This window comes from Camelus ferus, chromosome 20 (genome assembly GCF_009834535.1).
Source record: "Camelus ferus isolate YT-003-E chromosome 20, BCGSAC_Cfer_1.0, whole genome shotgun sequence".
In the NCBI taxonomy this organism is placed as follows: Eukaryota; Metazoa; Chordata; class Mammalia; order Artiodactyla; family Camelidae; genus Camelus; species Camelus ferus.
The window spans coordinates 3,292,056-3,304,495 of record NC_045715.1 but is presented as its reverse complement, the minus strand read 5'-3'; the positions used below and the strand labels follow the sequence as shown (position 1 = coordinate 3,304,495).

The 12,440-nt window shown below is 50.5% G+C and overlaps 1 protein-coding gene across 1 annotated transcript in view; it reads right to left on the bottom strand.

Annotated features, from left to right (window-relative positions):
- CDYL (chromodomain Y like) overlaps positions 1 to 12,440 on the bottom strand; it is a 101,056-nt gene that overhangs the window by 35,465 nt on the left and 53,151 nt on the right.

The window sequence follows — 12,440 nt, the reverse complement described above, 5'->3', positions numbered from 1 at the left end:
CCGTACTGCAAGTGTCACTTAGAAGCACTCGGTTAAACTTAAAAAGCTCAGCAGAGGACTTACTGCTCTACTGGTACTAAAATGGTACAGATCAGTCAGGTTATTTACCTTCAAACCTAGGTTTTAACTAGTTTTACGCTGTCCTCTTTAAAGGGAGATGCTGTTAATCTTTGAATCTGATGATCAACACGCCCCACACCACCTTTATGAATTCACACAGACTTGTCATGACACAGTTATTACTGTGACAAATTCTACTACCTCGACATCCTAAGCGTAAATGGAGATCGCCTATGACTCGTGTGAACAAAGTATATTGACATACTGCCCCCCACGTTACTGGACAAACACTTGGAATCTGCTGGCACCCCTCCAGGCAACACAAAACCCACAGCCTGGTTCCCGGGAGGCAGCACGTGCCTCGCACCTTGCAGGTGGCAGCCTGCAGCCACACGGCAAGCAGCTCTTCAATTAAGGATGCAAGGTCTAAGTCCATCCGTTGTCAAGGTCATCAACACAGCTCTGGCAAAGTTACAGGTGAGGTCAGGTGACACGACGACGTATCGAGTTCTCCAACATTGCAAAACAGCAGAGGCCCACCGAGTCCAGCTGCAGACGCTTATAATGGGAGATACACGCCACCCCACCCCAACATTTCCCCTGCTCTCAAAACCCTCCTTAAACTCTCCAATACATCCACCTGGGGTATACAGAATTTAAGCCCTTAACTCCAGGAAAGTCTCCAGTCAAATACACGTTACTGCTTCAGTGCAAAAAGGGTCAAAGGCAAAGAAAGGCCTTGTTTCAGCAGGAGGCGGGCCTCACGCCCAGCAGGTCTCGAGGGGGGACACTGGCGTCAGACCTGCACTGGGGGCCACATGGTCCCCCGTGCAGCTCGGGGAGCTCTGGAAGTGATCCCCTCACTCCTCCGCTTGTGACGAGTTACGTTTAGGGGCGTGAGCACTTCAATTTAAGTAAGACACATATTTCTGGGAAATTCCACGCAAATCAATTCCACAGCAGAAATAACTGGAAAGTTCTAAATGCAAGGGGTAAAGAGATTATCTCTTAAGAGCAAACCGTGTTGTTTAAATACGTATTTTCTTTCTAAATAAATTTCCACCGCAGAAGCGTTAAGTTGGCTTGAATGAGTTTCCCTGAAGCGGGAGCAAGGGTCTGGTCAGGGAGGACAGGTTCCTCCCCGCCTCTCCTTGTGTCTGTGTGCTCTCTCCAGGCCCGTGTTCCCCCAGAACCACCCCTGGCCAGCCCCCCACGGCCCTGCCTCACCCCCAGGAAGGCCCTGCAGCTGCCGTGGGGCGTACACGGGCTTTGTGTGTCCTCGGTGGCAGGAAGAGGCACATGGGAGCCTGTGGCGTGACAAATGTTATGTAAGGGACCACGTGGTCCCCCAACCACACCACCCTGCCACGGCAGCCACAGATGCCACGTAAACGAGATGGCACTGAAAACAACCATCTATGCACACTAAAGTCAGGATTCCGTCATTTTCACATGTCTGAAAATATTATACTTCTGACTTTCTTCAACTACTTGAAAACTGTGGCAACCACTCCTGGACTCGGCCTGTGGGCCCCAGTGCTGGACGGGGGAGGAACATTGGGCACTCGGGGCCCCCTATGCTGCTCGGCCGCCCTGCGGGGGGACGTGGCTTCAATCTGACAACACAGATGGCTGAACCCACGGACACACACATGAAGTGGCTGGTCTACAAGAGCCATGCCAGGCACTGGACACGGGGCGAGAGGTTCAGGCCACAACCACCACAGGCCCCTTGTACCAACTTCACACTAAACGGGGACCCCCTCCCCAATTCAAGGACAAATGTCCTCCCCACTGTGAAAGCTTAAAAGTGAAGCCGTGCTGATTCCTAGTCCGTGTGGCTAAAATAAATTCATCTCCCACAAAGAGGCACATCACCTGGATTCAACAAGGTTTTACTAGAGTATTAAGCAGAAAACGACTTCCAGAGCACTTCTGTGGATGGTGCGAGAGGAAGCTTTGCTCACAAGACAACACATAAGTAAATCTCTCCGTGGGTCTTCAGCTCCTCCCCCTTCGGTTCCAGCACCACCCCTGCCCCGCCCCACTAATAACATGGTTCTGAAAACCAGTAACCATGAACTCTTTCTCAATGTGTATGCAGGCATCCACTTCTAATTACAGAATTTCAATGCAAAGAATTTTATAAAACAAATTCTTCATGAAAGCACAGAATTGCAGACAAAAGTTCTTTTTGTTAGGATTTCCTTCTAAAACTCAATCTAAAAAAAAAATTGCAATGTCAAAGCAGCAGAACCAGGCTTCTGTAACAGTATGAAGTCCTCTGAAGGTTTACGGAGCAGTGAGATGAATCCGAAAGGTTCGTTCTGAACGCCCCCCCGCCCTGCAGTCTCGGGGCGCAGGGGTGGGCTGGGATGTGCTGGGGGCTGCACAGGACACAGAAAAGGATGGATGCAGGTCACTACCCTATGAGCAAAGCCCCGCAGAGAACCCCACCCTGGTTAAAGAGCTCAGGAAGACGAGGGACAAAGCTATTGCTGCAGTTAAAATACCAAACGGCCTGAGAAGTTAGATCAGGGCAAGGCATGCAAATATACACGCTCACAAGAAAAAGACCAAAGTTGCAAAGGAGCTGCAAGAGGCGAAGCCTGACGCCTGCACCGTCATCGGTAACCGGCCGTGCTCTGGTCCCTCCCAGAACAGAGGGTGCAGCTCCCAGGATGACTCTGAAACAGAGGCAACACAGAAAGCTTTTCTCAGGTTTAAGTCTGACGCCAGTGCCCAGTTAACCGGGAACAACAGAGCGTCACTAGGGAAAAAAGAACCAGTAAGAACCCTGCTCACGTCAGAGAATGCTGGTGGGCCCCGGAAAAGCAACAGCCCTTTAGATGAGGAAGAGGCTCCCACCAGCCATGAGAAGGTTGTGTTGACGCCTAAAAGGACAAGTTGCCGTCGCTACTAACAGCAGTTGTTAACTATTGAAAAGCACAGGCAGATACATCCTCCCACTTCAAGAAACAGGAATGATATTCACCTAGCTATCTGACGACACTGGAAAGAAACCAAAGGCCTATGGAAACCGGGGGTGGAGGTGGGCCCCTGAAACGAGGGGACCCAGTGGTTCCTGCACCCCTAGAACTCGGCAGAAAGCACAGTGTTACGGGCTCAGGGGATGGAAGCAGGAGTGGAGGGGAGGGGACCCCGGGCATGAGGGCCGCATGGAAGGGAAAGCCCCTGAAACAACAGACAACCCCTTCGAAAGCTGAGCAGGCCAGGAATGGCAGCAGGCCGGGAACGCAGCAGCTGGCGTGCTGGAGGCACCGAGCCCGCCCCAGGCCCCAGCACACAGTCCCGCCTGTGGCTGTGATTCACTGCGGGAGGATGGCCCCAGAGGAAACCAGCAAAGGGAAAGGGTGTGGGGTGAGGTCCGGGGGAGCCAAGCGCAAGCCGCCAGGGGGGTCACCCAGGACACCCAGGACACGCTTTGTTCCTCCAGCAGCGAGCTGTCACCAGACAATCTCCTCAGAGCCTCAGCACCCAGGATTGCACTGGAGGCTGCTCACACCCTCTCGGCCCAGCATGTATCAAAACCCCAGAGTTTTAGAAGGAAAGCAGGTGGTCAGCATAAATCACGCTAATAACATCACAGTCAAGCCTAAAAAAACCAAGATAAGAAAAACACAAACCGGCTGGTGGAGTGAGGCTGTGAAAAGACACACACAGGGCCACAACCACGGAGGCCAGGAGACAAGGAAACGCACCTCCACCGAAGGAAGGGACTGTCAGCTCAGAATTCCAGGGGAAACCAGGCTTCAAGAGCAAGGCAGACCCCACCTCCAGGTCGGTGTCATCAGGAGCTCTGCAGACACCCCACAACCAACTGAAACAGACCCCGTCCCCTCAAAACCACACCAGCCTAAGCGTCTGAAAATGGCCCTAAGGCCACAGAGCAAATGAAGAAACATTACTCAAGAAAGTTTACTAACAGTCGACAAGCACAGAGAAAGTCTTGACATTTGAGTCCCGACCCACTTCCTCCCTCCCCCCGCCCCAGCTCAGTGTGGCAGGGGCTCACCTGGGGTGGGCTCGGCCAAGAACACAGGCACCCCCGCCGCTCTGCCCCCAAGCCAGGCTTGCCGCGGGGACCAGGAGCTCCTTTCTCTGCCTGGCCCGGGACCCATTAGAGGCCCTTCCCCCGTGGTAGCAGGGCCAGGATGCAGGAACTCTGACAGCTCTTGCCCCAAGTCATACTGGGGTACAGGTTCCATGCTGGGAGAGGCAAGCCGAGAAGACCAGCGGCTACACCACACCCAGCACCCAGAAGAGTGGCTCAGAGACTGCCTGGGGAGAAAACCTGTAAGACAAGAGAGCTGCTCCCTACAAGAACTTTGTTTGAGACAGAGCGTGGGAAGTTTTAAACCTAAGGATGCTCTTGAAAATGATAAATTAAGAGCAACAAGCTAAACCACCGCTCACCTAGTTCACCATGGAGAATCAGAAAGAGAGATGGCGAAGAGCGTGCCTGGGGTAAAAACCAACCTCAAAGACTGGCCTCAATGCCACCCTGCCCCAATCTACTGAATCAGACTGACGAGCAATTACGCACCTGGGTGTGTCGAAAATAGCCCAGTGACCAGCCAGTGATCAGGGGAGGCCAACAGGCCAGGTGTGACACCAAACAAAGCAGCAGCTTAGAGAGACCAGGGGGAGAGTCAGAGATGGAACTGCTGTCCCTCCCGGGCGGCCACGTGCTGTCCACGGCCGTGACCCCTGGGGGGCACATCAAGGCTTCACACAGTAGTGGAAACAAGACTTCAAATAAGTCAAAGAATTAAAGAAAGGTGTAAATACAGTATCACATTAAACAAAGAATATCATTAATGAGACAGAAATTGCAAAAAGAACCGAATGGAAATTCTGGAGTTGAAATGGACAACTAAAAGGAAAAACGAATTAGAGGTTCTCAACAGTAGATCTGAATTGGCAGAAAAACCAATCAACCTGGAAAAAAAGGGTGGGTAGAGATTATGCAATCCAAACAAACGAAAGAAAATAGAACGAAAATAAACAGAACCGAAGAAAAATGGGAGACACCTTCAAGCAGAGCAATATACGTGTAGTGGGAGTACAAGGAGGACGGGAGAGGAAGGAGCCGAGAAAGACCCAAAAAATAATGGCTTCCGCATTTATTGACATAAACACTTTCCATGTTTACTCGAAAACAATAATCTACACGTCTAGGAAACTCAACAAACCAAAGAGGACACATTCAGAGAGAGAGCCACAAACACACAGCACAGTCAAACTACTGAAAGTCACCAGGAAAGAGACAATCTGGAAGCAGCAAGAGGAAGACAGCCCCTCGCGTACAAGGAAATTCTAGGAAGATGAATGGCTAACTTCTCATCAGAAACAGTGCAGGCGGAAGGCAGTGGGATGACATATTCAAAGTATTAAAACCAAAAAACTGTCAGTTAAGAATCTTATATCCAGCAATCCTATCTTTCAAAAAATGGAAACAGGAAAGACTATCTACTGTATGGTTCCAACTATGACATTCTGAAAAAGGAAAAATCATGCAGACAGTGAAAACATCAGTGTTCATCAAGGCTGGGATGCGAGAGGGGACGAGTACGTACAGCACAGGATTTTTAGGGCAGTGGAACTATTCTGTGCGACTGTGGATCTATGTCATTATGGATGTGTCAGAACCCACAGAGTGTACAACATCAGGGGTGAACCCTAATGTGAACTATGGACTGTGTGCAATACTGACTTGTCAACGTAGGTTCACCGATCCTAGCAACCAGTGTCTTACTGTGGTTGGGGTGCTGATGGTGGGAGAGGCTGTTCACGTGCGGGCGGACAGGGAGCAGAGGGGAACTCTCTGCTCCACTAGCTGTGAGTCGTAAAACTGCTCTAAAAAGCCTGCAGACGACCCCTGCCCCTCAAAATGAGAACACAGCATAGACATTCTCAGATAAACGAAAACAGAATTTGTTGTTGGCAGAACTGTTTACAAGAAATACTAAGGATATTCAGGCTGGAAGCTGGCCAATCAGAATTCACACAAAAAAACAAAAATCAAGACTAGTAAAGGGACTTATGTAATTCTAAAAGTTTAAAATGCCTGTTTTTCTGCATTCTTCTTATTTAACAAGCAACTGTATAAAATAGTATGTATGTGACTTTACTGCTGGATCTCTAACATACAGAAATGTAACATAAAACAGTGATAAGCGTGTGTACACAGAACACGTGAAACTAAAACCGATCAAAGCAACGGGGGAAATGACAATTCAACAATAATAGTTGAAGACTTCAAGGCCCACGTTCAGTAGTGGACAGAGCAAACAGACGACGAACAAGGAAACAGAAGACCCGAATAAGACCAAACCCAAACCAGACCTCAGACATCCATGGGCCGTCCACCCAACAACAGCAGAACACGCTCCTTCCAAGCGCACATGGACTGTTCCCCAGCAGAGACCACACCACATGCTATCTCACACAACAAACCTTGATAAATTTAAAGACATTGAAATCATACAAAGTCTTACCTTCAATAAAACTGGGTGAAATTGAAAACTATTTATAGAAAAATTTGAGAGATTCACAAATGTGGAAACTAGACAACCCATATTAAATAATCAATGGGCCAAAGAAGAAATCAGCAGGATGGCTAAAGTAAGACAGGTAAGTGCTGACAAGTATGTGGAGGAACTGGAACCCTCACACGCTGCTGGTGAGGATGTAAAATGGCGCAGCCGCTTCTGAAACCCGTGCGGCAGCCCCTCCAACAGTTACAGGTAGTTACCCCATGGCCCAGCAAGTTCACTTTTAGGAGTCTTCTCAAGAGAAAGAAAACTTGTGTCCTCACCAAAACTTGTATATGAATGTTTATATCAGCATTATTCGTAACAGTCAAAAAGTGGAAACAATCCAAATGTCTATTAGCCAATGAACAGGTAAACAAAATAGCACGGCTCTGTGAGGGAATATTATTCGGCCATGAAAAGGAACGAAGTACTGACAGTTACTACGACGTGGATGAACCTTGAAAACATTATGCTAAGCAAAAGAAGCCAGTCACAAAAGTCCACACAGGATTCCATCTGTAAGAAACGCCCAGAACAGGTGATTTTAGAGACAGAAAACAAATCAGTGGTTGCTTAGGGCTGGGGGCAGGGTACTGGTGGGGAGGGAAGGCAGAAGAGGCGGGTGAGAGTTAATGGATTTGGATGCCTTTCTGAGGTGATGAAATTGTTCTAAAACTGACTGTGCTGACGGATGCAATGCTGTATAAACAGCCACTGAACTGAGCAATTTAAATGGGTGATCTGTCTGGTATGTGCATTCATCTTTTCTTTTAAAAAAAAAAAAGCTGTTTAAAGAAAGGCAGAGATGAAATAAAGATATTTTTAGAGGAACAAGAGCTGAAGGAAGTTCCGGCAGCCGACCTTCAAGAGCCATGAAGGGTCTGAAATTTCACCTATTTGCCATCTAGCAAGTTAGCTATTGCAAGCTGACATTTTCATGGATGCTGGTTTTTAGAAGACTCCTCATCAGAGAGAAAAAAAAAATTACTCACAGCAAGAGCAACTGTCAGAGTATCAGCCTCCGCTTGTACCAGCTACCTGGGCCCCATTTCTGCAGGGCAACAGAAGGAGGGCCAGGAGGCAGACAGCAGCTCGTGCGGGGGGTTACAGGAGAGGAACCAGAAACTTCCCAATGGCCGGTGAGCACGCCTGTCCTCTCTCTGCCACCCAGAGCTGTAGGCAAACCTAGGCGGAGGCCTGAAGGGAGACACCAGCTTTGTCTCCAACTGTTTGCTACACAGATACCAAGTCCAGAGCAAATGCGGTCAGAGTCTCGGCTCCCAAGACACACAGAGATGCAAGGGATCCCTCGAGAACTGTCTCCCGACAGTGTCCACCCCTGGTTTCCACACTGCGTGGCTTCTGGGAAATTGCCCTCTGTGTATACCACTCCGTCAGCCACTCCGACCAGCCCAGGCTGGGACCACGTCCATCCAACCTGTATCATTCAGCTCGTAAGTAAAGCGACTACCAGCGTGACTCTACCATCAGGGAGAAGCACTGCAACCCTGTCCTTCAGCGGTCCTCCCAGGCCCTGCAGCAGCGGGCTGAGCAAACCCCACAAGCCACCAGGGCCATCTCAGGGAACCAGGCGGCTCCTCAGCTCCTGAACTCATTTTCCCTCTTGCTCCGGGCACGCACTCAGGCACGCAGGACGCATCAGTGACGGCGTGGATCTGTCCTGGCCCGCGGCGGGGACCCCTCCAGGGCTGACGTGTCTTCACGGGGACAAACTTCCTACCACGTTTTCTCTGCTCTGGCCTGCGGGAGGCACACACAGTAAGCCCAGCAGCCGTCCAGGGACCCGCCCTGAGTAACCCGGCGCAGCCTCACTCTGGAGAGAACCCCAGTCTTCGGAGGGCGGCGGGACCTACTGCTTGACTTTCCTGGAACACGTCAAGGTCTCCGGGTCACCGTGTCTGCGGGAGGGACATGCATCCCACCTGCGAGCTCAGTCCCGCGGCGCGCATGCCGGCGTGGGAACGCCTTGATCACGGCGGCCAGGCCCCCACGCGGGCGCTCGACCGCGGCTCTCCGGCTGGCACAGTCCCAGTAGCGGCCTTGCCCTTGTTTTTGGAGGCAGTGCCTGACAGCAGGCAGTCCAGCCCATCCAGTGCGCCCACCCAGCCAGCCCGGTGGCATTCGTCTGCACTGCGGAATGACGGTAACAGCTGTGGGGAGGGGGGCGTTAACAGATGTTCTGTGTGGCAGGTGCGGGAGCTGGAGCCACCCCGCGCTGCTTGGCAGGTCCCAGAGTGACATTTTAGTCCCCTGCGAAGACGTCACTTCAACCTGTTTCATCCAACATGTAATTAAACAGGGCTTTGCCATCCCCGAGGAAGACTCCAGGGGCTCTGCCCAACGAGCGGAGCATCTGAGCAGAGAGCATCGGGCCCCGGCTTCCCTGAACCATGGAGAACCAGCCCCGGGCACGTTGGGGGAATCCTGGGGGTCAGCGGTCCCCCCGAGTCAGTGGCTGTGCTTATTTAGGGAAGAGTGGGAGATATGGATTCCTGAAGCTTTTCACATGAAGCCAAGATGCCGAAGTGTCTAGTTTTCAACGCGGCGTCTCCACTTAACAACCGAGTGCACTGGGCCCTTCCTGTTGTGTTAGGAACCGATTTCAAACTGACCGGTCTGTAAAGGGGGCGCCAGGTCTGAGAGTCACAGACCTCCCTGGGACAGGCGGAAGAGGGCCTGGCAGCAACAGCCAACCAACAGCAGCCACTTTTCAGAAGGGGCTGCCCGCTCCAGTGTGCATCAACAGCACCCGGGACTGACCCGACCCCAGTCTGCTAGGTCTGGCCTCAAAGGACACAGATGTGGGAGTCGGCCTGGCTCAAGGGCTGAGGAGGACAACGCCCAAGTGAGGCCAGACCGCCGCCAGTCCCCAGAGCCCAGGAAGGGGCCGGGCCTCCTTTTTCCTGTTGGGGCTGAACAGACAGAAGCTACTGCCCACACAGTCCTGCAAACCTTTCCACGGCAAGAAGGCCCCTCGGTTTGTTGGGGTGAACTGGCCGCCCGTGCTGGTGGTGACACCACACCGGGGCTCTTGGGAGGGAGGCTGCTGACACGCCGACCAACAGATTCGTGCATGACCAGTAAACACATTAAAAAGTGATGAATGTCATCATCTGTGAGGAAATGCAAGTTAAAAAGACAAAGAGATGCTACAAAATACCCATCAGAGTGGCTACAATGGAAAAACACCAGGGACATGCAGCTGGCACATTCATACGCCGATGGCAGGATTTAAAAACGGTCCAGCCATTCTGGAAAAAGGCCTGACAGCATTTTATAAAGCTAAACAAATACCTGCCCTATGACCCAGGAAGCAGTTCCAATCTTAATTACCTACCCAAAAGGAATGAAAGCATACATCTCCAGAAAGACTTGCACAAAAACTATTTATAGCAACTCTGTTCACGATGGACCCAAACTAGAAACAGTCCACATAACTGGACCACCTGTTATATGCCAGTACAATAATCTCAGCAAGAACTTAACTAGTGAGACGTGCAGACACTTGAGTGGGTCTCAAAATATTATGCTGAACCAAAACCCTTACTCAAAAGAATACTCACTGTATGCTTCTACTTAAGTGAAAAGTCTTAAACAAGCCCCCCAAAACAAAAACAAAACCCCCAAACAACTATTACTGAAAAAAAGCAAAAACAAAGGTTGGTAGGGAGCTGACTAGGACAGGGGAGCCACGAACCTTCCGGGGAGACGGCTCCCTGACTCCAGCCTTGGGGGGCACTGGCAGACGCCTTTGTTAAGCTCAGCGACTCATACAGTATTTAAGTGCCCTGCACTACTAGGAAATTTTACATCACAAGAAAAAACTACAAATACGGAATTCAGGTTAATGAAATGTGTGCTAAACGAAGTTCTTTAGGGGGAAATGCATGGATGTCAGCACGTACTTTAAAACGTGTCAACAAATAAGATGGACTGATGGACGGACAGCAGGGTGGCAAGCCGAACAACGTTCACCAAAGGCTGTGTAGTGGGCAGGTGAACTGTTTTAATTTTCTTAATAACTAAAGAATCGTTGAGGAAAGTCAATATTCATTCCGGATTTTAAGAACTCAGAAACAAAGGAATCTACAATAATTACTAGGAAAAATAAGCAAGCTCAATTAAGCCACAGGGTTAAATTTTGAAAAATTGAGTGAATGTCAAAATTTTTAGGAAGTCAAGTGTTTTTTTATAAATAGTGGTATTAAACAACTAAAAATGAAAAGTTTTAACTCTCCATTTACAATATAATCAAAGAGCAAAATATCAGGAATAAATAAAAATGTCTAAAATGTCTGCTGAAAACGACAAAACATAGCTTAGAGATATTAAAGAATACCCATAAACTGAAAGATACACTACGTTTATAAATTGAGAGTCTCAATATTATTTAGTTGCCAATTTTTCTTAAATTGATACAGAGATGCAACAAAATCCTGATCAAAAATCCTAGAGGTTTTTAACGTAAGTTGACAAAAGTCTAAAATTTTATATGTCAAAGGTAGGAATGTAGAAAAGACAAAACAACCTTGAAAGAAGCACAAAGTTGGAGGGCTGTGTTACCTAAATTTAAGACTTGCTATAATGGCTAAATTAAGACGACAATTGTAAATGCTGATGAGGACGCAGGACAACTGGAACTCTCATTCACCGCTGGTAAGAAACATTAATCACCAGAAAGCTCTGTTAATAGGGTCGGGAGACCAGCAGGGGGAGCTCTTACCCCTGTGACGACAGCGGAGCCAACAGGAGAAGACTCTTCTTTCCCGGGAGGACTCGGCCAATGAGAAGCCAGGGGCTGTATGCTGAGCCCGCCCACCCCCGTCTCCTCTATAAAAGCTTCTCCTTCCGTCGCAGGCGGGGACTCACCCGCGGCCTGTCTGGCGGAGACCCTGAAATGCGCTGCTTTGCTGATCCCAAATAAGCCGGGCTCTGCTGGACGACACCTGGCGGTCGGCTTCTTTTCACGTCAGCACGGGTGAGCGTGGAAAGTCGCGCGGCGGATCCTGGGACACACACGCACCCGAGCCCCTCCACTCCCAGGCATCTGCCCAAGAGACTCGGGAACACACGTCCACACAAAGGCCTGCAGGAGAACGTTCCCGGCAGCTTCATCCAGCAGCCAGAGACGGAGCCGGCCCAGGGACCATCAACTGGACGGCGGAGGGATGGGCAGAACGAAAGCGCACCCACCGCGCACGCGGCCCGCAGCACGACCGCTGCACCGCCGACCCGGCACCAACGCGGGGGAGTCCAGCCCCGTCACGCTGAGTCCTTGAAGCGAGACACGGGGCGCACACGTGCGTGACTCCACCTGCTCGAGGGCCCGCGGGAGGCACGGCCGCCCGTGGTGAGGATCGCAGCGGGGGTGTCCGTGGCTGGGGGAGCAGAGCGGGGCACGTTCTTCCTCCGTCAGGACGGCGGTCACACGCGTGCGACATCTGTCAGAACCACCGCACACTTGCGATCCAGGTACCTACCGAACCGGTCACTCCTCACTTAACAAACTTAACGGGAAAACGCCCAGCAGCTCTCAGGCTGGAGGAACCCGGAGTGAAAGAAATGCTCCCGGCAGACAGGCCCTCAGGGACCTGCGTCCTCCTCCCACCGTGTCTATCCGCTTTTACTTACATGCCTTACACAAGTGAAAATGGATTCAGGGTTTGTTTGTTTTTTTTTTTTTTAAGGTTAAGCCATTTAGAAATTTTACCAGTAAGTCACAGTTCTGGCATTTTGTTCTGAGTAAGAGTGGGACGGTGTCTGGTACAAATGAAGCCACTTGCTTCTGGCACACTTGAC